This window comes from Nipponia nippon, unplaced genomic scaffold (assembly GCF_047370975.1).
Source record: "Nipponia nippon isolate SJK-2023a ecotype South Korea unplaced genomic scaffold, ASM4737097v1 scaffold_6, whole genome shotgun sequence".
NCBI classification, from domain to species: Eukaryota; Metazoa; Chordata; class Aves; order Pelecaniformes; family Threskiornithidae; genus Nipponia; species Nipponia nippon.
In genome coordinates, this window is record NW_028262380.1 from 44,548,458 (window position 1) to 44,572,811 (window position 24,354).

At 38.6% G+C, this 24,354-nt stretch overlaps 1 protein-coding gene across 2 annotated transcripts in view; it reads left to right on the forward strand.

Annotated features, from left to right (window-relative positions):
• Positions 1-24,354, forward strand: part of MARCHF1 (membrane associated ring-CH-type finger 1) — a 256,014-nt gene that overhangs the window by 59,573 nt on the left and 172,087 nt on the right. Inside the window, exons 2-3 of one of the 2 annotated variants that reach the window (XM_087736363.1) lie at positions 15,660-15,817; positions 20,685-20,763. The gene's annotated coding sequence lies outside the window, so the exon portion shown is untranslated. The remainder of the gene's footprint in view (positions 1-15,659; positions 15,818-20,684; positions 20,764-24,354) is intronic. The other variant, XM_087736364.1, reaches the window with a different exon arrangement.

Genomic DNA, 24,354 nt, shown 5'->3' on the forward strand with positions numbered 1-24,354 from the left:
ATTTGTTCATTTATCAGTGATACTCTTAGAATCAAAAGATACGTGCTGTATCTTTATCTGTCCAGCAGTGAAATACCATGGTTACTAATAGAGAGACCTTTGGTGGGCCGGGTTGGAAGTATATGTCATTGTTCTGTGCTGGATTCACCCTGCTTACATTTAAAGCTGTAGTTGTGAAATATAAAGCTTTTTGAAGCAATATCTTATGTGAGGCGGCTTTTCTCTTTGTGAATACACTGCTGTTCTCAAAAAACTTGAAATTGCAGAGTGACAATAGTGGTAATTTGTCCGTGAATCGTTGTGCTAATCAGATACTCGCAATGGTTTTGATTGCTGGTATAGCAGCGTTTGTGGAAGAGTTAGAATTTTTAAAAGGCAAAACTTGCTCTTTTTTGCAGTTCTGTGTCTCTTCTGGGAGATTTTTCACTACTTGAAAAACAGCTGAGCTGTTCCCTAGCTTAGATGTTTCGTACAAGCCTGGAAGTTAAGGCTAAAGAAACTTTGGATCGTGAAGGATGTGTTTACTGCAAGAAAGCAGAATTTTTCTGCAGTTAGCCCATTATCTTAAGCCTTGAACCAACCCTCAGCAGGTTAATAAGACAGGCAACGAGCTCCCTCAGCAGGTTGCTCCTACGTATTTGACTTGATCATTATGATTTCCCTAAATATAACCTCAGTATTTTTATTCTGAAATATCGTCAGAATCTACATCACAAAAGTCTGAGAATATTTCACATCATTGAAATAATTTTTTTTTTTGTAGTTGATAAGTGTGATGGCAGATATGTGACTAAAGTGATGGCAGCTATGCTTTTAGAAAGCATGTTTTAAAAAAATCCCTATGTAAGTCTTTCTCTGACATGAAAATTTTAATACTCTGGTAAAACCAAAAAGCATAATTGTTTCCTGAAACCGTGCACAAGATTTGAGATTACTGTGAGAACTATTGATTTTAAAGTTCATGAAGAGTGTTTGTAATCAGCATAGCGATTTGACTTCTTAATTAGACTAGTCCTGTGAGAGTTTGCTTCCCCATGCAGTATGTTTATGAATCTAATCAACCAGGCAGCAAAAAAACAATTATAGATACTATCTTTATTTTTTAACTCGCAAATGAGCAAGAACTGAAATACTGGAGCTCTTGCTTCTGTGATAATTAAAACATGGATCCGAATGAATAGAAGTTAAAAAAAAAAAAAAAAAAAAAGTACCCTGAAGAAATCTATACGCCACAAAATTAGGTCCTTGGCAGCTAACAGAAGCAAGAGAAGGACAAAGGAAACTCTTGGACTGTGCCAAGACTGTACCATCAAATACTAGCTACCTGGTGGACTAGTATACATCAATTTTCATTTTTTTTTCATTGGGGATTTATCAAGTCACAACAAGCCGTATGTGAGATTTTGGTTTTGTCATGACAAGTCAGGCAGTCTGTTGTCTACATTTAAAAAAAAAAAAAAGTGCTGTCTTATCAATTCATATCCTTAGATTTGTCTTGTTTCTTATTTACATACATGTTGGCAATTTGAATTTGTCATTCGTTGGCCTTTGTGTATGAAGTGATTTGTAGTGAAAATAGCTAGAAACAGTAGTTGGATTAAACAGTACCCAGAACCTGATTTGTTATTTCTTCTGTTTACTCTGTTTTCCAATAGGTTAATTGTTCATTCGGCATCCATTTATGACTCAAAGATTTTGAGGTCTGTGTTTGGTATTAAAACTAATTGTGTTGGCAATTGAACTCTGTATTGTATTCCGCAAACATATCACTATAGTAGCTGAGGATGTTAGTCTGCCAGGTGATTAACATCTGTCTATGGTTTATTATTGCCTTTTCTTTCCTTAGGGAAGAGGTTTGTGCACTGGTTTCTTCTTGTCACTGATAGAGAAGACTTGGGTTTTGGTTTTGCACTATGCTTATGTTGAAAGGTTGAATTCATAAATGCCTGTGAGAGACAGTTCTGACAATTTCTAGGTAGGTCAGGAGTATATGCTAGAACCTTTTACAACTGGAAAACCCTGATTTTGCACAGATAAACCTATCTCCTGGGGCAGGCAATTCTACTTTGCTTATGCAGTGGAGTTGTTTGTTAGTTATGTTCATTTACTCCAGAGTTCTTTTACAATCTCTTAGCTGTACTTAAGCTAGACCACTGATGGCCTAAAGTTGTAGGCTGAAACCTGGCACTCAATACTATTCCAGATACAGAGCAGAAGACAAAATTTACATGCTTACAGACATCATTGACTTTAGTGTAAACAGCCAGAACTCCAGCTGTGAGTCTTGCCTATGAGTGGTTTTCAATTTATTCTTTCTTTCTTAAATTGTTGAATCAATAGCAAGTAGTTAGAGGGGTAGGCATTATTGTCAAAAGGCCACCTGGGACATTCAAAGGGAAAGGTCTTTATTACTTTTTTCCTTGTTTACAGTGGATTTTAGCTATTTAGCAGTGATTTTGTGAGGGACTGTTGGCAATAGTGGGACCAGATGTCCAGCGGGCTTACTGGGTCTTTTGGGAAGTGCCCAGTCAGAACATAATTTTTGGATGTAATATGCTCTTTGCCATATTTGAAGCAGTTTAATAGTTGCATGCTATCATTCTTTTTCTTGTTCACACAAACAGAATTTGGATAAAATAAGGATATTCCTACTAATAGTTGGAGAGAGACTTTCAGAGTTTGAAGCAAGAAATCTGATGTAATAAGATATTTTGGAAAGTGTTTACTGTGAGCAGTGAATTCCTGTTTAACTAAAAGACAGCCGATGGCAGCTCTAAGAATTAGAAGTATGTTGTTAATTTGATGAGATCTACCAATGTATGATGCCATTTACAGGATGCAGCCACATGATCATGAAAACTACACCCATATGGGCACGTATGCACTCACTGTTGCACTCTCTGGCCCATGACTGGACTCTATCTTAGAGGCCAGAAGCATGCTTTTGCATATAGACTCTATAGGCTTTTTCTATTAACATTGCAGGTAGGTTTGCCTTAGTGCTAACTATGTTAGTGAGTGGGTTTTTTCATTTGTGTTTTTTTTGTTTTGTTTTGTTTCTTTTCTGAAGGGTCTAATTTTTTTTCTCTGTGGTTTGACATCTCAGCTGGGACTTGGAATAAGATTATAATTTCCTTTCTCAATTCAGTTCCATTTCAAGTGAACTATAATAGGAAGACAATTTTCAGCCTCTACAGATGACATGGAAAATATGCTTGATGATGTGTCTTCGGGATATTTACTTAAGTGCAGCACAGAGATTGAGCTTTGAGATGCTGAGCTTTGAGATGCAGAACTTGATGTCTGAAGTAATTAATGACAAAAGCCTCCCAGCTTTCACTATGGGATCCTTAAGAGTATGTTAGCCAGCAAGTAGTGCTTCAATGAGGCAGAGCATATTGGAAAAACATGAGTAAGTAGCAGAGAGCAAATGCTATTTAGATAGTGGGAAGGAATCTACAGAAATTGGATGTTTCTCATAACTTAACCTCAAGTCATTCCAAAATTGCACATCTGTAGAAATGTTATCTACCTAATCACTGAAGAGTCTGCGCGTGTGATGGATGGTCTGTGCAGTTGGTTTGCAGTTTATTACCTGCTCTGTATCCTCTTCTGCTGAAAGGGGCATAGCTGGAGCAGTGTGGAAGAGGGCTGCCTACCTCCAGATGCTAAAAAATGGATTGGGTAGAAATTTTGGGGAGGAAGGGGGGACTGCTCGTTCCCAGCAAGCAGCTCTCCAGGTTTGCCTGGGGAGAGGCTTTGCTAGTGCTGGATGGAGCAGGTAGTAGGAGACTGTGACTTAGCTGCTAGGAAGGCTTAGACAGGAGGTAAGATGGGCTTTTGAGAAGCAGGCAGGCTGTATGTCTGTGGGTTCAAGTTTTAAAGGTGGTTAGAAAAGTCTTCTGGAAGATTGAAAAGGAACTGCCTGGAGTTTGCTACAAACCAGGGGGTTTCTGAAAAGTTAAGGCTTGGTCTGAGACCAGTAAAAAGGAACTTGCTGTGTAGGGATGGGGCACAGGGGAAGATGGCTGTGTGCAAAACTTTCCATATTTTCATTCTGCTTACTCTTTAGAACCAAATTTCTTTATTCCAAGATTTCATTCTAGCTCATTTTCAAGAAAAACATGATACATCAGTTTAGAAGCCCTTTTAGCGTTACTTGATGACTTCAGCTTAAAGCAGTAGTGCAGGTAGATCCACTTAAAGCTCTGGTAAATTTGATATGCCATTACAGTATTCAGTAGTACACTTATGCATGAAGCAGAGAAAGAAGTGCCAGTCTTCGTTTAAATTGCAGAGCTTACCTTTTTTCTTTTTGTAGTTCTTAACACCCTGTGTCAATTCTACTGAAGCCTTCTTGGTCTTCAGAAGTCAGCTACAGGAAAAGATTTAGGGAGACAAACTGACGATTTTATTGTCATGTTCTCAGTGGCTAAATAGTAACTTGAGTTTATGAAATATAGAATATATGCAATGTAGCAGTGGTTTGAGTATTTACTAGGAAAAATTTCTGAGAAGATGTACCTTGTGTGTGCATAAGTAAAATGGAGCTGGGCTTTGCTTATTATTTTGGTTCTTTTTCTGAGAATGGGGAAAATAAAAGTTTAAGCTAAAAATGCTTTTGATCTCATGGCAAATTCTTTGTTAAGATTTTTCTCAACACTAGCCAACCACTTTAGGAATTCAGGTTATGCATATTGTCTGACAAATATGTTGCACAAATTTTCTAGGGGAATTATAGTTTTGGGTCTTGGTTTAATTGATGTAAAGGCATAAGAATACATTTTCTCTAGCAGAGAAAATAGAGGGTTTATGAATTGAAGTTTTGGGAATATAGTATACTGAATTGTAGACTGCAAATGTTGAGTCAGAGAGGCTAGCACTGGTAAGAGAATGCTTTGCATGTTTCTCCTGTTTCAGAAACTGGATTACCTGAGGCAGTAACCTAAACTTTTTACTCCAACTTTAAGGCAATATTTTCATTATAAGTGCATCTTAAATGTGTGGGAACTCCAGTTCTCAAGTTAAGTTGACTTAAGTCTCCTTAAGTTGTTAAGTAAGACTTTATCGGTTTAGCAATGCGGTACACTAGGATAGCTAGTTGTCTAAATGTGCCAATGCTACTTCTGAGCAGCACCATCACAGATAACAAATCTTATTTCCTCTTTTCAGAAATCATAGTAAAGAGGCCAAAGGCTGTATTATGGTACCTCTCTAAACTATTCTCTAAATATCCCCACTGTATTTAATCATCATAAGGCAATAAGCACCAGGTCCTCTCTGACCTGGTGAAGTTTATGCACCCTGTCATGGTTATGTATCCTTCACTCTACCTTATACTTTGTTTTGGTTTCTGAGGATGTAGATTCATAAACATTTTTAAGTCAGTAATACCACAAGAACCCTCCCCTTTTTCTTCTGGTGTTACTTTCTTCCTTGATCCTAGAAAAAGGATCATTTGCGCAGCCTCCTGGTGACTTAGAGCGTGGAAGAGACCTAGGTTAAAATGAATTCAGCAGAAGAAAAAGACGCTAGTGGTGATTTTAACTGAGAAAAAAAATTCTAACTGGATTCATAGGTGGGAGGAAACGTTTCAGGAAGAGCTAGATTGGCTCCCTGTAGCTGTGTAAGGAATGAGGGTCTGTAATGGGAGATAGCATATGGGAGCAGGAAGGTATGTGTAGTACTTCCTCATGTAGCACTTCCACATGAGAGCTTGCTGGGTATTGCTTGACAACTAAGTACTGTGAACTCTCAAATTCATGAGCTATGCAGAACTGAGTTTTCTTCAATTAAATATTAATTTAAGTGCTAGATGAACCTCAGTCCATCCCACTCTTACCAGTTTGATGCCAGTGCCAGCAATAGATGCCCAGAGCCTGTAGAAGGATCACAGGTCAGCAGGAGAGCACCCGAAGAGCAGCACAAAGTAATTCCAGCCACTCCAGCCAGTAAGTCAGCTTCATCGGGGGCCCAACTTAAATACCTCTATGCAAGCATACATAGCATGGGGAATAAACAAGAGGAGTGAGAGATGTGTGCACTCCTGCAGGGCTATGATCTTATTGGCATCACAGAGACGTGGTGGGATGGCTCCTGTGACTGGAGTGTTGGAATGGAAGGATACAGGCTCTTTAGGAAGGACAGGCAGGGGAGACGAGGAGGGGGTGTCGCCCTCTATGTGAATGACTAGCTGGTGTGCATGAAGCTCTGCCTGGGATGGATGAGGAGCTGACCGAGAGCCTATGGGTCAGGGTTAAAGGGAGGGCAGGGATAGGTGACATTATAGTGGGGGTCTGCTACAGGCCACCCAACCAGGAAGACCAAGCAGATGAGGCCCTATACAGACAGATAGGAGCAGCCGCACATTCACAAGCCCTGGTCCTCATGGGGTACTTCAACTACCCTGATGTCTGTTGGAGGGACAGCACAATAGGGCATAAGCAATCTAGGAGGTTCTGGAATGCACTGATGATAACTTTCTTCTCCAAGTGTTAGAGGGGACAACGAGGAGAGGTGCTATGCTGGACCTTGTTCTCACCAACAAGGAGGGGCTGGTGGGGAATGTGAAGCTCAAGGGCAGCCTTGGCTGCAGTGACCATGAAATGGTGGAATTCAAGATCCTTAGGGCACCGAGGAGGGCGCACAGCAAGTTCAATACTCTGGACTTCAAGAGAGCAGGCTTTGGCCTCTTCAGGGATCTGCTTGGTAGAGTAACATGGCATAAAGCCCTGGAGGGATGAGGGGCCCAAGAAAGCTGGTTAATATTCACACACACACACACCCCCCCCCCCCAAGCTCAGGAGCGATGCATCCCAACAAAGAGGGAGTCAGGCAAAAACGCCAGGAGGCCAGCATGGATGAACAAGATGCTCCTGGACAAACTCAAAAAGGAAGCCTACAGAGGGTGGAAGCAAGGACAGGTAGCCTGGGAGGAATACAGAGAAATTGTCCGAGCAGCCAGGGATCAGGTTAGGAAAGCTAAAGCTCTGAAAGAATTAAATCTGTCCAGGGATGTCAAGGGCAACAAGAAAAGCTTCTATAGCTACTTCGGTGATAAAAAGGAAGACTAGGGAAAATGTGGAAAATGTCTCTTCCAACGTAAACCATTCTGTTGTTCTGTGATATGAATATTCTATTCAGAAAGCATTAAAACAGGACATAAAAGGAGGTTGCGGATGAGTAACATAACATTTAAATTGTAAAACAGTCGTCTTGTAAGTGTGAAATATGAAATGAGAGGTACAGCTCACTTCATAGAGAATTACAAATATTGAGAATTATTTTTTTCAGATTTTGAGTGAAATGCAATGTCTATTTTGTATAGCGAATGAGGGTGGTTGGAATTGGGGTTTATCAAAGGCAAAATTTACCAGGACTGGGAAAACAGCTGGTACTTTGAAAAATTTACACACTACGATCCAAGTGATCACATTATTTCATAATTTTATTGAAAGGCAATTGAGAAAACAAATCACAGAATACTTAGTTCCTATAAACCCTCTTCCCTGTTGTTTTTTTGGTTTTTGTTTTTGGTTTTTTTTAGATTTTGTTTGACAATTAGTTGGGCACTAGTGGTGCTGATGAATATGAGAATTGGTACTTTCAAAGCAACAGACAATAATGAGATTATAGTAGTTCAGTTGCTCATAAAGTTGACACTATGCAACAACAAAGTGGATCAGAACAAAATACTGTGTAGGCACATTGATTCTCAATGTAGGAGAGAAACTTCAAACGGGTTCCCTTTTTTAAAGCCAGAGATGTTAGTTCTTAACAGAATCACAGAATGTTGAGGTTGGAAGGGACCTCTGGAGATTGTCTGGCCCAACTCCCCTGCTTACAGCACTGTCACGTAGAGTAGGTTGCACAGGGTATTGTCAAGTCATTTTTCGGGCATATCCAAGGATGAAAACTCCACAAGCAGTCTGGGCAATGTTTTCCAGTGTTTGACCAACCTGACAGTAAGAAAGATTTTTCCAATGTTTAACTGGATCTTCCTGTATTTCAGTTTGTGGCCATTTCACTGTGTCTTGTGACTGGGCACCACTGGCAACAGCCTGTCTCTCTTGACCTCCTGGTGACACTGCCAGGTTGCTGTGAGCCGCCTTTGCTGTGAGGGTGCATTACATGGTCAGCTTGTCCACCAGGACCCCCAGGTCCCTCTCTGCAAAGCTGCTTTCCAACTAGTTGACCCCCAGCCTGTACTGGTGTCTGGGCTTATTCCTCCACAGGTGCAAGACTTTGCATTTCCCCCTTGTTGAACTTCATGAGGTTACTGCTCATTTCTCCAGCCTGTCAAGGTCTGTGCAACTCTTTGATATATCAGCTACTTCTCTTAGTTTTGCATTATCTGTGTACTTGCTGAAGGCACGCTCTGTCCCACCTTGCAAGTTACTAAATGAGGATGTTGAACAGTATTGTCTCTTGTATTGACACTTGGGGTGTGCCTTTGGTGACTGACCTCCAGCTGGACTGGGTGCTGCTGATCCACAACGCTTTGAGCCCAACACTTTGCATCATTTTCATTGTTGATCATTGTTGATTTTAGGAGGATATCTTGATTGGTAGGAACTGTTAGTGTGAGCAAGGGTTTTAAGTACACATACAAACGTGGCAGACTGTGCGTAAAGACCAAAATATTTTGCAGAAAGTGATAGTATGGTGTTAGCATAATTCACCTAAAAAGCCAATCAACAGATGCAGAAACCTGGCTTCCTCAGTTTTGAGGCTCATACTTGCATCTGTTTCACTGGCTCTAGACCATCCGTTGATCTTCCAGTGTGCTCTTGTTTTCATGCCAGGCCAGGGTGGGAGATGTTGGAAAGAGAAGACCCCTTCTAGTCGCCCTTTCTCTGTCTCCATTGAAAAAACTGAGATCAACAGGCATAGCAGGGTCAGTGTCATCAGAAGAGCGGCTTAAAAAAATTTGGCCATGTATAGGTGAGAAAGATGCCAAACATACTAAGTAGGGAAATAAATGTATATATTGCAAAGTGCTGGGTTGTCACAGATGGCTTTTTGTCATTGTTATTCTAAGGTTAAAACCAACATGGAATCTTCAAGTATGTTCACATAAGTGTACAATTTTAAGAGATAAGGGACAGGGTGATGTTGCTCTGCATATGAAAGATCACAGGATTTCACAAGATGAATATGAAAATAACCTTCTCGCACACTGTGATCCTTAGTGCTAACTGTTGAGCTAGTGATACTCTGTGACTAAAATTCTGATTTACAAACTGTGTATATGCTAATAAGTAGATGGATATGATGTTCTCATAACTTCATTAGAACCCTTTGCCTGTTAGCATCATATCAGTTTAATCCAGATAGATTCTTGTCATCTTGTCATGTTTTCTTTTGATTTAGGGAATAGGAAGGACAAAAGAAAATTTGAGTGGCTCGTAAGGCATCTGACCTAACTGAATAGAACAAACTGAAAGGGATGTAGTTTCTTCTGATTTGTTAAAAGATGTATTTCAAATTATTGAATCTTTAATAACTTTTTTTTTTTCTGTGACTGTCACGTATTTGGCAGTTAGGTGAGTTTCCATAATCATGTGTGTGCTTTCATCTAAGTGAAAAGTAGGGAGAAGAGTTTTCCTTTGCATATTTGGAAACTTATAGCAGGGCCTGACAATCCAACACTTCATTCAATGAACACATTTCTGCTTTTAGGAATTTCTGCTCCTTGGATAGATGCAATGTGTACCTGAATTTTATCTATCATCAGTCAATAGACAGTAATCTGTGTTACATAAAAGATTTCAGACACAATTCAGAATTACTCCAAGCACAGTTCTTTATATTCCATATTCTATAAGAGCAAGGCTGTGGGACCTCATGCAGAAATCCAATATCTCTATTTTTGTTCATTGTGGGACAGTAGTTAAGGATTCAGTGACTTATCTGTTATGGGCATGACACCTGACTTTTAGATTGTCGTCATTATGATTTGTTTTTGTCATCCTTCAAGCTTAGGAGAACAATGGCTGTTTGTGTATTTTGTACTCCTGATAGCTGTGTTGAAACCATCTGGGGAACATTAATCTGTACATGCTATAGGAAGGCTCAAGTTCTGCTTACTATGCTGTGGTTTATGAATGTTTTAGGATTTTTCTTCATGTAATTTTACTGGAATTTGGAAAGAGAAACTTGCTTGTAGTTGGATCACTTTCCTTGTTTAAAACCATTTGAATTATCATTAAAACTACATGTTTAAATTGTCAGAATATAATTAATGAGTCATGCCATGGTTTCAGTTCCTATATCTTCATTCAGTTCCTGTATTTTCATTGTGGTTGGAAGTTTGCAGCCCAGCAAATAAAATATCCACTCTTCAAAAAGAGGCATTTGTTTTAATGTGCCTTGGTACCTGCCAATCTTTTAGTGAAATTTTATAGCAAAATTTCTGCACAAATCTTGAAATATTTTGCAAACTTGGAGCCTTTGGAGATATACTGAATGTTGAGGTCATTACTCACACTATGGTCATGTAAAATGGTAACTATGGCAACTGCAGAGTATTGGAATGGAAGGTGAGGAGAGAGGTTTATGTGAAAGAAGTAATATCCTTGGACATAGAAAACAACCTCGCAGAGCATCCTCAGATGAAGATATTATATGGATGTTTTATATGTGTGAGGTTTTCTTGTTTTCTAATGTGAAGGAAAATTAAACTTACCATGACTAGTCCTCTTCCAAGTTTATTTTAATTGGTACCACAGGTTTTAAAGAGAGGTTCATCTTGTGCTCCCTCATAATTTAAAGCTTATGGAATATTCTTAGGGCTTTAAAGGCACTAAGCCCCTAGAATTTCATACAGTGAAAACTGAAGCTATGAAAATATGTGGCATAAAGTTTTGGTGTTTCTTTCAGTTTTATTATATAAATTAGAAAATATTAAAAGACCAATGAGAGAAGGAAGGAACAATAGCTTTTTAATTTTGAAAAAAACTTTATGAAACAAATGTAGGTAAATGGTAAAACTACTTAAACAGGCACATACAGAGAGAATGCTATGCAATATTTTGATGTGAAGCCTGTGGGAACAGGAAATTACTGCTGTTTTTCAAAGCCTTCTAAGCTGTAGTTTTTGCAAAAGCTCTTACCATATTTTGCAACACTTGCAAGTCTTTTGAGAGCACCTACACCTATTTATACTGTATCAGATCTCCAGCTTTTCTGATTTTTTTTTTTTTTCAACTTTAGGTAATTTCTGTTCACAGAGCTGGATTTAGTTTCTCGTGATTTGTCCCATCAGTGCTGCTTCCCATTATGAGCCTTTTGCAGTAAGACTGGGTGGAAAAAGGAAAGTGCCTGTATATCCTGCACTCCTCTCCTAAGATTATAGTTCACAGATTGTACTGTCAATATGGATAAAAGTACTTTGTTCTGTAGCCTGAGTGGATGAAATTGTACAGTCATCACTAATGACAAAGGGTTTTTTTGGTTTTGTGGCTTTTTTTAAGTAGTAAGGTTTGTGTCTTTGAGTATCTCAATGCTTAGGACAAAATTGAATCGAGAACTCTAGTGTCTTCTCAAAATGTTCTAACCGTTAAGAACATCCCTGCCTTCCTCAATATGCTTTCTGTGTTTTAAAGTAAAGGTGAGCCTCCCTCTGTTTTTGCTTGAAAGACAGCACCAAGAATATTTGGAAAGAAGCATTTTGTTCATCTTTCTTTGAATGTTGAAATCCCAGAAGAGTTTGGAGCTATTATTGAGCTTTACACTGTGACTTCTAAAGCGTGCTGCCATTCTGGTTTAGATCAGGGGTGAGCTGATGACCACAGAATCATTGGCCAAGTCAGGTGTAGAAACTGTGATGACATGACTTTGTCCACTACTGTAGTGACAGGAAGCATGACCTTTAATTCCCTCTTATGTCATCCTTGTCCTAAATATACATGGAGTGAAATCTTCACCCTACTGAAGTTTATGGGAGCTTTGCTGTTAACTTCAATGAAGTCAGGACTTTACAAGTTGTGTATTATAGGGGAAAAAGTAGGTTTAGATCCAGGTAACTCTGATGGAATTTTTTTTTTTTCTTCTATTGAATGCAGGTATGATTTCATGTTGCAATTTTGGTGATCTTTCTTTATCCTATATGAACATGGCCTTGCCATTCGGTCTTGTTGCTTATTATAAGAAGGTCAATAGCAGAATAAGGAGCTAGAAAGCAGAAATAAAATACCAGTATGCATTTGTTTTCCCTTATTAGTGAGAATCCTCCCTTCCCCCAGCCCAAACTTGCACACTTGCACACTTCTTACCATGGCAGATATTTCATCTTTGAGTCATGTTTGATGTAATGCAGAAATGAATGGAAGTATAAAATCAAATCAGTGGAAGTTGAACTAACAGGTAAACAGCTGAGGAGGCAGTGAAAATTTTTAGTTAAGTAATATGGTATCCAATACAAAGACTCAAGGAATTCTTTATTTTTAAATTAGTGGATTGTGGAATATATTCCAACACTTTGCAGATTCCAACTGTGGAATATATTCCAACTACGGAATGTATTCCAACTACTTGCAGAAAAATGTAGCTCTTCCTAGTTGCCAAGTGTAACTCCTGGTAATATGGATTCGAGCAAACAGTGGCAATGATGTCATTAGGTTTCTTTATCTGTAACCAATGTCAGGACTGAGCTGGCACTGCAGTTGCTGAGGGCTGTCATAACAAAACCCAACATATCCAAATAGGATACAGGATAAAGTTTATTCTAGTCTTCTGAAACACCTGCTCTCTTTCAAAGTTGTCTACATGGAATAAGAGTCCAAGATTTTCCATTTCCTATCGATGGAATTCTTCTACAATAGAGATTCAACAGATTATTTGTAGTCTGCCTGTATTGTCACACAAAAGATACTGTAGGAACAAAGGCGGTTTTTATCTTTTGCATGGGCTTGTCCAAATTGCATTGCAAATCCTTGTCTCTCTTCCTTTCTAATACTTTCACCTTAGTCTGCTGTCAGAAAGGGAGTGAGATGACGAGCTTGAAAGCTCATCTGTTGTGCTGTTTCGTTGATGGCCAGCCAGCCAGCAGCACTGACTGACTTAATGCAAATGAGAGCTAGTTTTGCTCTGAGATCTAGTCTGAGGTGTCAGTATTGTGTCATTCCTGATGGTAACCAAGTTTTAAAATTCATTTTGAATTTGTCTTTTGATGTCCTTTTAACCTTTTGGGTTTATTTGCTGTTATGTATAAAGCATAAATATGCAGAAATTGCTTTTAAAAGAAATGCTTGTCACCAATAATCTTTTTTTAAATCATAAATTTGTTTTAATCTTTGGCTTTGATTTTATGGTAGTATTGAATCCCAGATTGAAACCAGCTAATGGATTTCACAGAGAAAAGGCATTGTTACTATGGCTACACAGCACCCTGAAAGCTTAAAAGGACAAAGGATAAATGAATACAGTACTGGCTGCTTAGCCATTTATAGAATAGATTCTAATAATTTAAAGGCTTTATAGTCTTTCAGACACTGTCAGGAAAAACAGCATGTTAGTCCTTTAAGAATTTGTATTTTATTTTTAGTTTAGATCATTACTTTTTGAAGTAGCATATTTGAAAAATATTTTTCAAAATGTCTTCTGCTTTTAGCTAATTTATTTCACATATGTCTATTGCATGTAATGAAATTGACTATTACTGATCATTTTATTACTGATATTTTCACTATAGTATTTCAAAATGAGTAGAAATCTAATCCTCCTATGGACAAATAAACACAGAGTAATTGTGGTTTGATGAAAACTTGCAGTAATGTACTTTTTATAGCTTTCACTGTAGTTTTGGCTGAAATGTTTTTACTTTTGATTTTCTTATAAACCAATCTACACATTTAAGACAAACATTTTGTATATAGTAAAGAATAATAAAACACATGCATGGTTAGGTTCATACAATTAAGGAATTGAATTACCAGTTTTTATGATCATCTTAGTGACTGATGGCAGAAGTGCTACTACCTGCCTTTGAGAAATAAAAGGCGTTAGAAATCATAAACATATCAGTCATCAACTCAAGGGCATATTTTAATGACCTGTTAAAAATAATACAGAATAAAGTTTTTTAGAGTGTAATGATAAAATGCATCTATTGTTCACCACAAATAGATAGAAGTTCTGTCTACTGATGATTGTAGGCAGTGTACTTCAGCCAGTGGGTAGTAGAGAGTCATTGGGAAGCTAGCAGGTGAGCTTACAGGTGGCTTTGTAAAGAGATATTTCATATGCTCTTATTTGCAGGCAGAGGGCTCTTGTAATTGTATTTTGGAATTATCTGTCCAGCAATATATGCATGTATTTGTAAGGCGAACGGGACTTGCTGCATATGCAACAGACCAGCTGAGTCGTCCTCCTATTGTAGATCCATCCTGTGCTCCATAGAAACTCCACATTCACTACGTTAGCCCATAGTGTTGTTTACGTCTAAGATACCCAAAGAAGCCTTTCTACCTAAAAATATCAGAATTATTGTACAAAACTTCACCATACAGACCAGCAATCTAGACCAAACTGTAAAGCCTGTTTAGGCCAAATTCCAAGATGAGCAGAAGAGAGTGTCTGGGAGAACCCAAGAATGTCTGGAAAAACCCAAGAATAACCCAATTAAGTGTATAGTTGAAAGGAGGTGATGCTGGTAGAAAAATATTGTGGGAATTTCATCCTGCTATTTATTGTGGCTCTGAGATTACATAAATATGTAGTAGTTCTTAAAGTAGCTCTAGGTTATAAACTACTATAAACTAAAGTACGGTGGTGTAGAAGTGACCCAGAAGGTCTGATTACCCCTTAAATCTCCACAGGGCTTGTTCCTAGCTGCTTCTGGTAGTTTTGGACAGACAAATCTAAAATACAGATATCAGACTGTGAAATTCAGCAGGCTGGTTTTCTTAACTTAAGACAATTCTTCTTTAATTTACAGCTTGAACAACACTTCTGTTACGATTTCACACAGAACCAGTGTGCTCAAGACTAGCAAGATATTTACTGAGGGGCTGGGGTTTTTTTGAGTGCTTACTTTAAGAGACTACTTCAGAAGATTTTAACTTAAAAATGAATGTTATATATTTCTACTGTTTCTTAAAATAGGGAGAAGGGCTTCTCAAGATAGATTCTGAGGTAAAATATAAGTTACTTTCAGGAAATCACTGTTATTATTTTTTTATCTTGCATGAAAATGTATTGAGAAATTTTCCTCTCATTTATATTTCTTTGATCATTGTAAACATGAGGATGAAAAAATTAGATGGACTATTAATGATTTGTAGGTGATGATATCTAGCTGAAGTTGTCCCATAGTAAGCAGTTACTGGCTTTTCATTCCAAAACTTACTTTCTGGCTTAGTGTAATTTTATTCTTTAAAACTTGTATTGTGCACAACTTGTTTTGCTACATGTAACATAATGATTTTGAAATTTTAATCAAGTGAAAACTACTAATGGATAGACAGGGTTTTTTTGTAACATAGATCTCCCATCTCTGCCTTAGATGATTTAAATGTAATTCCCTCCAAAAAATGAGATTATAAAAACAATAAAATAAAATAAAAATCTCATAATTAGGGTGTTTTATTGATGGGCCTTTGTTTCATTTGTGTGGTTTTTTTGGTTTGATTAAATACTCCTTTTATTATTTACTTAAGTACTGCAGAAGAAGATGCCGCTTGAAATTCAGGAGTGGATCAGTTAGAAGTGCTTCAAGAGAAGACTGGGACTATGTGATATTTGATGTTGCCATGGGAAACTGCTTTGCAAGAACATTTGCAGAGCAGATGGACCAAGATAAATAAAACAGATACAGGTATTGAATAGAGATTGTGTAATGTTCTGTGAAACAACAGGGAAACATGAACTCAAATCTATGCAACAGTTCTTTGATTCATCCTTTTTTAATGGGTATGCTGATAGCTTAATTTTCAGAACACAGTTCTTTATAGCAAACTTGTTTTGTCTCCCTTTAAATGGGATGGTATATTTTTGTGGTATTTTATCTTACGCCATTGATAAGTGTTTGATATGAATAGTTCAGTAGTGAAGGTTTCCTATAGATTTTGAGTTTTCGACAAGTCAAAGAAAATTTCAGGGTTTATCTGCCTCATCTTCCCTGTTATGCAAAACCAGTAATGTCTGAACTTTATGCTGTAAACTACTACCTTTTGGGCTAGCCTCTAAAGTTACATCTAAGTACACAAACACTATGGAATGGAAAAACTTTGTATTTCAGATGTTATAATTTTGTTAGCTTAACGTGCTCTTGGCTATTGAATACTCTTCCATAACCTTATACACTAGCTTTTTTGCCTTGATTTAAAAAAAAGAAAAAAAAGAAAAGACACATGTTTAATAACTAGAATGTCTTTGTAATCATATGTTTGGCACACAAGTTCGTTTCCTTAGCAACATGAACACAAAAGATACTCACGTGACTGTATACATGCAACATGCCTTTGTAAGAGTACATATGTACAGAAATCCAGTGTATGTTTGTTTAACATGTATTCTTTGTTCTCCCTGTCAATGAATAAAATTTTTAATTTTTCTCTAAGGAAATAGGTAGTTAGAGAATTTGAAATATAATTTGTAGTCATATCTTTTCAACAACTCAAATCCAAACTTGTGGGAAAAAAAAGCTTCTGGAAAAATAAAAGCTTAATCTGCTCTCTTGAAGATGTATGATTTCAGCTGCTAAAGGATTTTGTTTTTCCTGAGTAATATATTGACTGTAAAATATTTCTTTGAACTTTTAGTCTACAATGTGTCTGTACTTCTTTTCTTCCTGAGTTGTAAAACCTACTCCATGGGTTGATTTCTGCACATACAGTGGAACTGTTCTTTGGGTCATGCAGTCATAAACCCATGAATGCCCGTATAACTATCGGTGTTCTTCATTTAGTATGAAATGCCATGAAATACCATACCACTGAATACCCTGCAGTTGATTCACATTTTTAGAGTGCATGTTAACAAATTTTTTTGAGTGGTCAGAGTAATGTTTGTTTGTTTTTAAGTATATATTTCTTTTATGAAGCAAAATACATTTGATGTATTTGTTGTTAATACATTTTAAATATCACATGTGAATATCTGTCTGAAGTTATATATTTATGTACATTCTGCTTTTTCAGGGAAAACAAAGAGAGTTTGAAGCAGGTATTATTGGGGAATATTTTATGGCTTCTGTTCTACAATGAATTGGTTCAGAGTATCTGAATTTCTTTCATTGCATTTAAGCTATGGATGTAAAGTCTTGCCATTGATATCAGAGAGGCCAAAAGACATGTTGGCTTTCATTAGGGTCAGGGTTACTATATGTTGATAGCTTTCAGCTATAACCTTTTTATGCCTTTTACACTAGCTAAAGCACAATGAGGTTGAGGTTGATTTTTTTTTTTTCATAGAGAAGAGATTTCATTGGTGATTAATTTAACCTCTTTTCAGTTTATTTTAAGCAGATACCAGTTAAATAAAACGCTTTACAGAGTCACAGAATTGTTGAGGTTGGAGGGAACCTCTGGAGATTGTCCAGCCCTCTGGTCAAAGCAGGGTCGCCTAAAACACATTGCCCAGGACTATGTCCAGTTGGATTTTTAATATCTCCAAGGATGATGGAGACTCTGCAACCGTCTTGGGCAATCTGTGCCGTTGGTTGACCACCCCCACAGAAGAAAAACCAACATTATGTTTAAACGGGATATCTTGTTTTTAATTTATGCCTGTTGCCTCTTGTCCTTTCACTGGATACCACTGAGAAGAATCTGGTTCTGCCTTCCTTACTCTGCCCTCCATCAGGTATTTTTAAATGTAGGTAAGGTCCCTCTGAGCCTTCTCTTCTCAAGGCCCCCATCTCTCTTAGCCTCTCCTCATGCAAAAGATGCTCCAGTCCTCTAATTACCTGCATGACCTTTTGCTGGGATTGCTCCAGTAGGCCTATGTCTCTCTTGTACTGGGGAGCCCAGGATTGGGCCCAGCATTCAGGGTGGCTCACCAGTGCTGGGTAGAGAGGAAGGATCACCTCCCTCAGTCTGCTGGTGATACTCTTTCTAATGTAGCCTAGGTTGCTGTGGGCCACCTTCGCTGTGAGGGCATATTGCTGGCTCACGGTTACCCTCAGGTCCTTTTCTGCCAATGTGCATGGCATTATTCCTGCCAGGTGCAAGAATTTGCATTTCCCATAGTTGAACTTCATGAGGTTACTGTTGGCCCATTTCTCAGCCTGTCAAGGTCTCTCTGAATGGGAGCACAACCCTCTGCTGTATCAACTACTCAGTTTTGTATGATCAGTGAACTTGCTGAAGGTACACTCTGTCCCACCTTGCAAGTTCTTGATGAGTTGTTGACCAGTACTGGCTCTTGTATTGACACCTGGGGTGTGCCTTTGATGACTGGCCTCCAGCTAGATGTGGTGCTGCTGATCCAAAACCCTTTGAACCTAGCAGTTCAGCTAGTTTTCAGTTCACCTCACTCTCCATTTATCCGTTTCGTGTTTCATCAGTTTGTCAGGGAGGAGACAATGGGAGACAGTGACGGCAGTGTTATTAAAGTCAAGATAAGCAATGTTCAGTGTTCTCTCCTTGTCCATTGGATCAGCCTTCTCATTGTGAAAGGCTGTCAGGTTGGTCAGGCACAATTTCCCCTTCATATAGCCATGCTCACTACTCCCAAACACCTTCTTGTCCTTGTGTTTGGTAATGATTTTCAGGATTATTTTCTCCATTCCCTTCCCAGGGATCGAGGTAAGGCTGTGACTGGCCTGCAGTTTCCTGGATCCTCCTTCTTGCCCTTTTTGAAAGTAGGGACTATATTTACTTTCTTCCAGTCCTCAGAATTTCCTCCCACCCCTGATCACCATGATCTTTCAACGATTGAGTGGTCTCATGATGACATCAGCCAGCTCCCTCAGTACATGTGGGTGCATCTCATTATGGCCCATGGATTTGCATGTGTCCAGTTTGTTTAAATGTTTCCTGAAGTGATACTCCTCCATTGAGGGGAAGTCTACCTTGCTCCAGGCTTTCCCACTCATCTCAGGGACCTGGGATTGCTGTGGGATGGTTTTATCAGTAAAGAGTGAGATGAAGAAGGCATTCAGTGTATTGGCCTTCTTCATACCATTTGTGATGGGTCTCCATTACCATTCAGCAGCAGGCCACCATTTTCCGTAGTCTTCCCTATGCTGCAGATACACCAGTAGGAACATTTCCTGTTCCCCTTCATCTTCGTGTGAGCTATCCTACATGTCTTTGTGATCCCAGTGAGGTCGAACTGCACGCAGACCTCTTAATTCCTCCTGTTCCCTATGCTGTGTGCATTAGCGTACAGGTTCTTTGGAGACGTACAACAGCATGCTAATTTCCCAGAAAAGGTAGGAGAGTTTTCCTCATAATTCTGCCTGGTAGGCATTTCCCTATTTATGTGGACATAGTTGGGGTGGGACCCCCCCCAGCCCCTGGTGGTTTGCTCACAAATTTCCTCCTATTCACATTGACCCATACTCTTTGCTTGCCAACCTGGTCCTTCACTTCCTCACTTGATTGTTCGTCATCCTCTCCTGCCCCTGTTGTTCCTAGTTTGAAACTCTCATTACTGGATTGGCCAGCCTGTTGGCAAAAATGTTTTTCCCCACTTACTTAGGTGGGTACTATCTATGCTGAACAATCCTCTGTCCTCGTAGAGCATCCTGTGATCATATAAAAACTAAAACCCTGTTGCTCACACCAACTGTGCAACAAATTGTTGACTTGTGGGATCTGTCTGCTGCTCCTCACACCATTCTGCCTTTTTGGAAGGATTGAGGAGAAAACTGCCTGAGCTCCAATGTCCTTGACACTCCCCCCCACACACCCCCCATCATACCCCACAGCAATGTAATCAATGCTCAATGCTTTCCTGGTTGCCCCTGGCGTCATCATTGGCGCCTGTGTGGAAAAGTAGCAGAGGTTAATAGTCTGCAGCAGCCTTTCTATAATGTCCTGATCTGAGTCCCTGGCAGGCAGCAAACCTCCCCAGGCAACAGGTCAGGGTGGCAGCTCGGGGCCTCCGTCCCCCACAGCAGGGAGTTGCCCCCTGCAAGCACCCACCGCGTGCTCTTGCACAGCTCAGGTTTAGCTGGTTTGGTCCTTTGCTGGACAGAGCTTGTATTTGTCGCCCTCATAAGACAACTCTTTTAGTTAAATGTTTAATGTGGTTTACTCTTTGTTTTGTGAGCAAATGTGTGTAAAAACATTGCTAGTGAACAAATGATGTGTTTTGGCTTTTTTGTTTTATTAAGCTTTATTTATTTTTGAATGGTATCCTGCCGATGCCATATGGGTTAGCTGGCTACAAAAAGGCTTTTTCCACTAGTGTGGCTGATAGAGGGAAAATCATGTGTGGTTTTCATGTGCTCAGAGAGATCAAAGATTAATCTTTAATTAATCTCAAATCAATCTGAGAGTCTACAGAAAGATGAATAGGAGCCAGTATATGGCATAGGGTTTGATAAAGGTTATTTAAGACTACCTTTCAAGTCCAGAAGCGTTATTTTAGGTTGTACCATCTGGAAGACACCAGCATAAAACATTTTTCCAAAGCTTGCTTCATAACAGGATTTAAGACTATTAAGTATAGGTATACAATATTTCAACATGATATAACTGGTTTCACATGTGTCTTGTTTCTGTTTGTTCTAGGAAATGAACCCAGGAGGTAATGTGAAGGGACATGTGAAGCTCTGTCATAACAGAAATTTGCTAAAAGATTGCTTTACCTGTAAGTTCTTTTTTTTTCTGTTGTTAAATTTAAAAAAATATTTATGCTGCTGGAAAAAAAGGGTTTATTTTGGCATTTTGACTCGCAGCTTTATTGTAAAGAAAACCCTGCCAAGTGCCTTATGTATAATGCCTGCTATTATTAACTTGCTATATTTTAGTGAAGAGCAAACAAACATTTTTCCTCTTCTATTAAGGATTTGAATCTAATGAGCAAGATTTTAATGTTGTGTCATTACAGGTTATACATCCACTGTGATGTATGCTAAACTGCAATAGCTAATTTTTCAGAAATTCTTTCAAAAGTGAATAAAAGGTAGAAAATATCCAAACCCATATGAGAGTATGAAACTTTTCCACTGAAAAGTTATTTAGCAAAGATTGCCTGTGCAGGTGCCTGCTGTGACTCAGACCTCTTCTGGATTGGTCATCTTTTTCCAGAGTTATTAAATTCTATGATAGTGCCCCTTACAGTTGTGCCACTTGTGGCAAAGAATTTTCTACGAGCTATAGTGAAATAATTTAATTTTACATTCATCAAATAATGAACTCCACTTGGGAATTTAAACTTTTGTTTTGATCTTGAGTCTAATTGTCTACATCAAAATACTTCAGCAAGTGAGAGAGATGAACTTGTTCTCCTAGCAATACTGCAAGAAAAATATTAGAAGATCGATTTTACACAAAGAACCAAAAGCATTAGTCTGACTATTGGTTTTGGCAGATTAACATAGCTGGTGGCAGAGCTGAGAACAGGATTCAGAAGTTCTTAGTCCCAATCAAGAGTTATAATTTGAAAATAAACTATGGGAGAAAAACTTCCTACCTAGGTATCATATATAAATATATAAATATGCCTAAAAAGTATATCTTGAGGGAGATGGGAAGTTTACAAGCTAGAATTTAGCCAGTATATTATTTTTCTCCCTTGTATGTATAATTATCATAGTTTAACTAAACATCATCTAGTTAGTAAGTTCCCGAAAACTATAAGGGGGAAGGTATTAATGAAGAGTGTTTCAAAACTGATAGTAGCTGTTTAATCCTTTAAAAATAACTATTTCAGATTTCTTCCTTATCTAGCACTCTGTTTTAAAGTAGCAGCAGCTCCTGGGCAGCATAGGTAATTTAGTTTGGCATAACCTTCAACCAGATTAAAACTTACAATTTCTAGTCTTCCACAATTCAAGCTCTTTAGGAAGTATCAGAAAATGTTCTCATATTTATTTCTAATTTTCCTCAAAAAGTACTTCTCTGTCTTAGTATTTCTTTACTCTGATATAACTTGAGAGATGTTGAAACAACCATAAGTTAAGTGCAAATACAAGAAAATCTCTTAAAAATTAGAATCTTAGTTCTGCACTTGGTGTTGTAAAGTAAAAACTGAAAGTTATTGTCTTCATTCTATTAATATTCACACAGTATTGGCGGAACTCCAGCAATTGCCTTGTGTTACCATAAATGTATTAAAATTACTCAGATGATTAAGTATTTCCTTTGGTTTTATCAAAGAATCTAGAGGGGATATTCCAGGATATTTCAAGGAGACTTTTATGATTAGTCAAGGAAGAGAGAAGAGAAACTGCTACTCTGATAATGCTGCCTTAATAAGTGAATTTGTCAGACTTTCAGTAATATTTGGTAGGCTTAATTACTTAGCACTAGTGAGGCAAACAAACTGAAAAGAGGTAAGTTTGAGTTAGAATTGGCTAATTTATTTCAACTTCATCTTCTCTTTCAATTGCTCTGTTCATCTCTTCATGTCTCTCTGAGAAATGCAAGTATTTTACGTGTGCATATATAAGCGTGTGTGTGTGTATCAATTATAGATATTTATATTCACTGAAGATAAGACAACATTTGGGACAAAAGTACAGACTTGACTTGGAAAAATCTTAGGTGAGAACATGGAGAAAAGTCTTTGACAGGATGCAAAAGTTGAGAGCTGCATTGCACATTGAGCACTATAACGTACATTTTGTAGCCTCTCAGACAACAAATGTGTTATTTGGAGTCCTGCAAATATGCTGCTTTCCATCTGATTTTAATAGCGTGACTGCATCTGATGACAAATTAGCAGAAAATATGGGGTTTTTTTCTGATCTAAGATGTTGTCTGTTACTGTATAGTTACAGGCAATTCTGAAGCCTGGTTAGAGAACTGGCAATATGCAAGCACGGAGGCATATTTTCTTCCCTTGGCCTAAGAACTGATCCTGTATCTACTCTTCCCAAATGCCAGTGAACCTCTTTCTGGTGTGTGTTATGAGTAAATGTTCATATACATGTGATTCTAATGGAGTATGGTCATTAATAAATTACATCAAAGGTACCATAGTCTTAAGCTTTATTGCCATCATTTTTCCTATTATACAAATCATTCTTCTCTAGATATACCTTCAGTTTTGCAGAAGCATTGAAGATACTTGTGCACTTGATGTAAAAATCGTTCATGTGGTACCACTCTCATATGGAGTGGCAGGTTGCTTTGAAGCCCAGGAATTTGAGAATTATGGTGGGCCACAGCGAAAAACCTGCCTATATTCCTCAAAGAGTTTCACATGGGCCAAGAAACTGTCTTGTTCTGTAGGAAGTACAGGCTTCAGCCTGGCTTTCCTAAGCCTGTCGCTCCAGAAAGATAATGGTCTGTCACTGGTCCTTACCAGTGAACATTTATGCATCTTTAATCTGCACTTGAGATGTTTATGCTGTCTGATGCCCTGACAAGAGTGAGCAAAGGCTCCACTCCGTCAGTTTGCCAATACACTGACTTTGTACTCTTTTCTGCATCTGGATCATATGCAGTGGCATTAAAGAGAGGAGGATGTGGTTTTGCCTGTGGTATATGTGTATTGAAATGCTGTCAGGACCTTAATTTTTGGTTTATTTGTGCAATTTTGACCATAGGTGTTTGAAAATGCTAAGAATATTGTTGACAATTTCTCCAGATAATTCTTATGGGATAATCTGAACAGGGAGAAGCTTGTAAGCACTGATTAGATAAACATAATAGCAGTTTTATAAGGTTGACATCAGTCAATACAGATTTCTTTTAGGCATTGGACATACTGTTTTTCATTAAGTCTGCCTACTTTGGCAGCATGCTTCAGAGAGAAATACTAGGAAGAGGAGGAGAAAAGGTTCTAGAGACTGTTGATTTAATTTAATAGCAATGACATAAACAGTGGGATCGAGTGCACCCTCAGCAGGTTTACAGGTGACATCAAAGCTGAGTGTTGCAGTTGACAAACCTGAGGAACAGGATGCCATCCAGAGGGACCTGAATAACCTTAAGAGATGGGCTCGTGTGAACCTCATGAGGTTCAACAAGGCCAAGTGCAAGGTCCTGCACCTGGATTGGGGCAATCCCTGGTATCAATACAGGCTGGGGGATGAAGGGATTCAGAGCAGCTCTGAGGAGAAGGACCTGGGGATACTGGTGGATGAAAAGCTGCACATGAGCCAACAATGTGCGCTCGCAGCCCAGAAGGCCAACCATATCCTGGGCTGCATCAAAAGAAGTGTGACCAGCAGGTCAAGGGAGGTGATTCTGCCCCTCCACTCCACTCTGGTGAGACCCCACCTGGAGCACT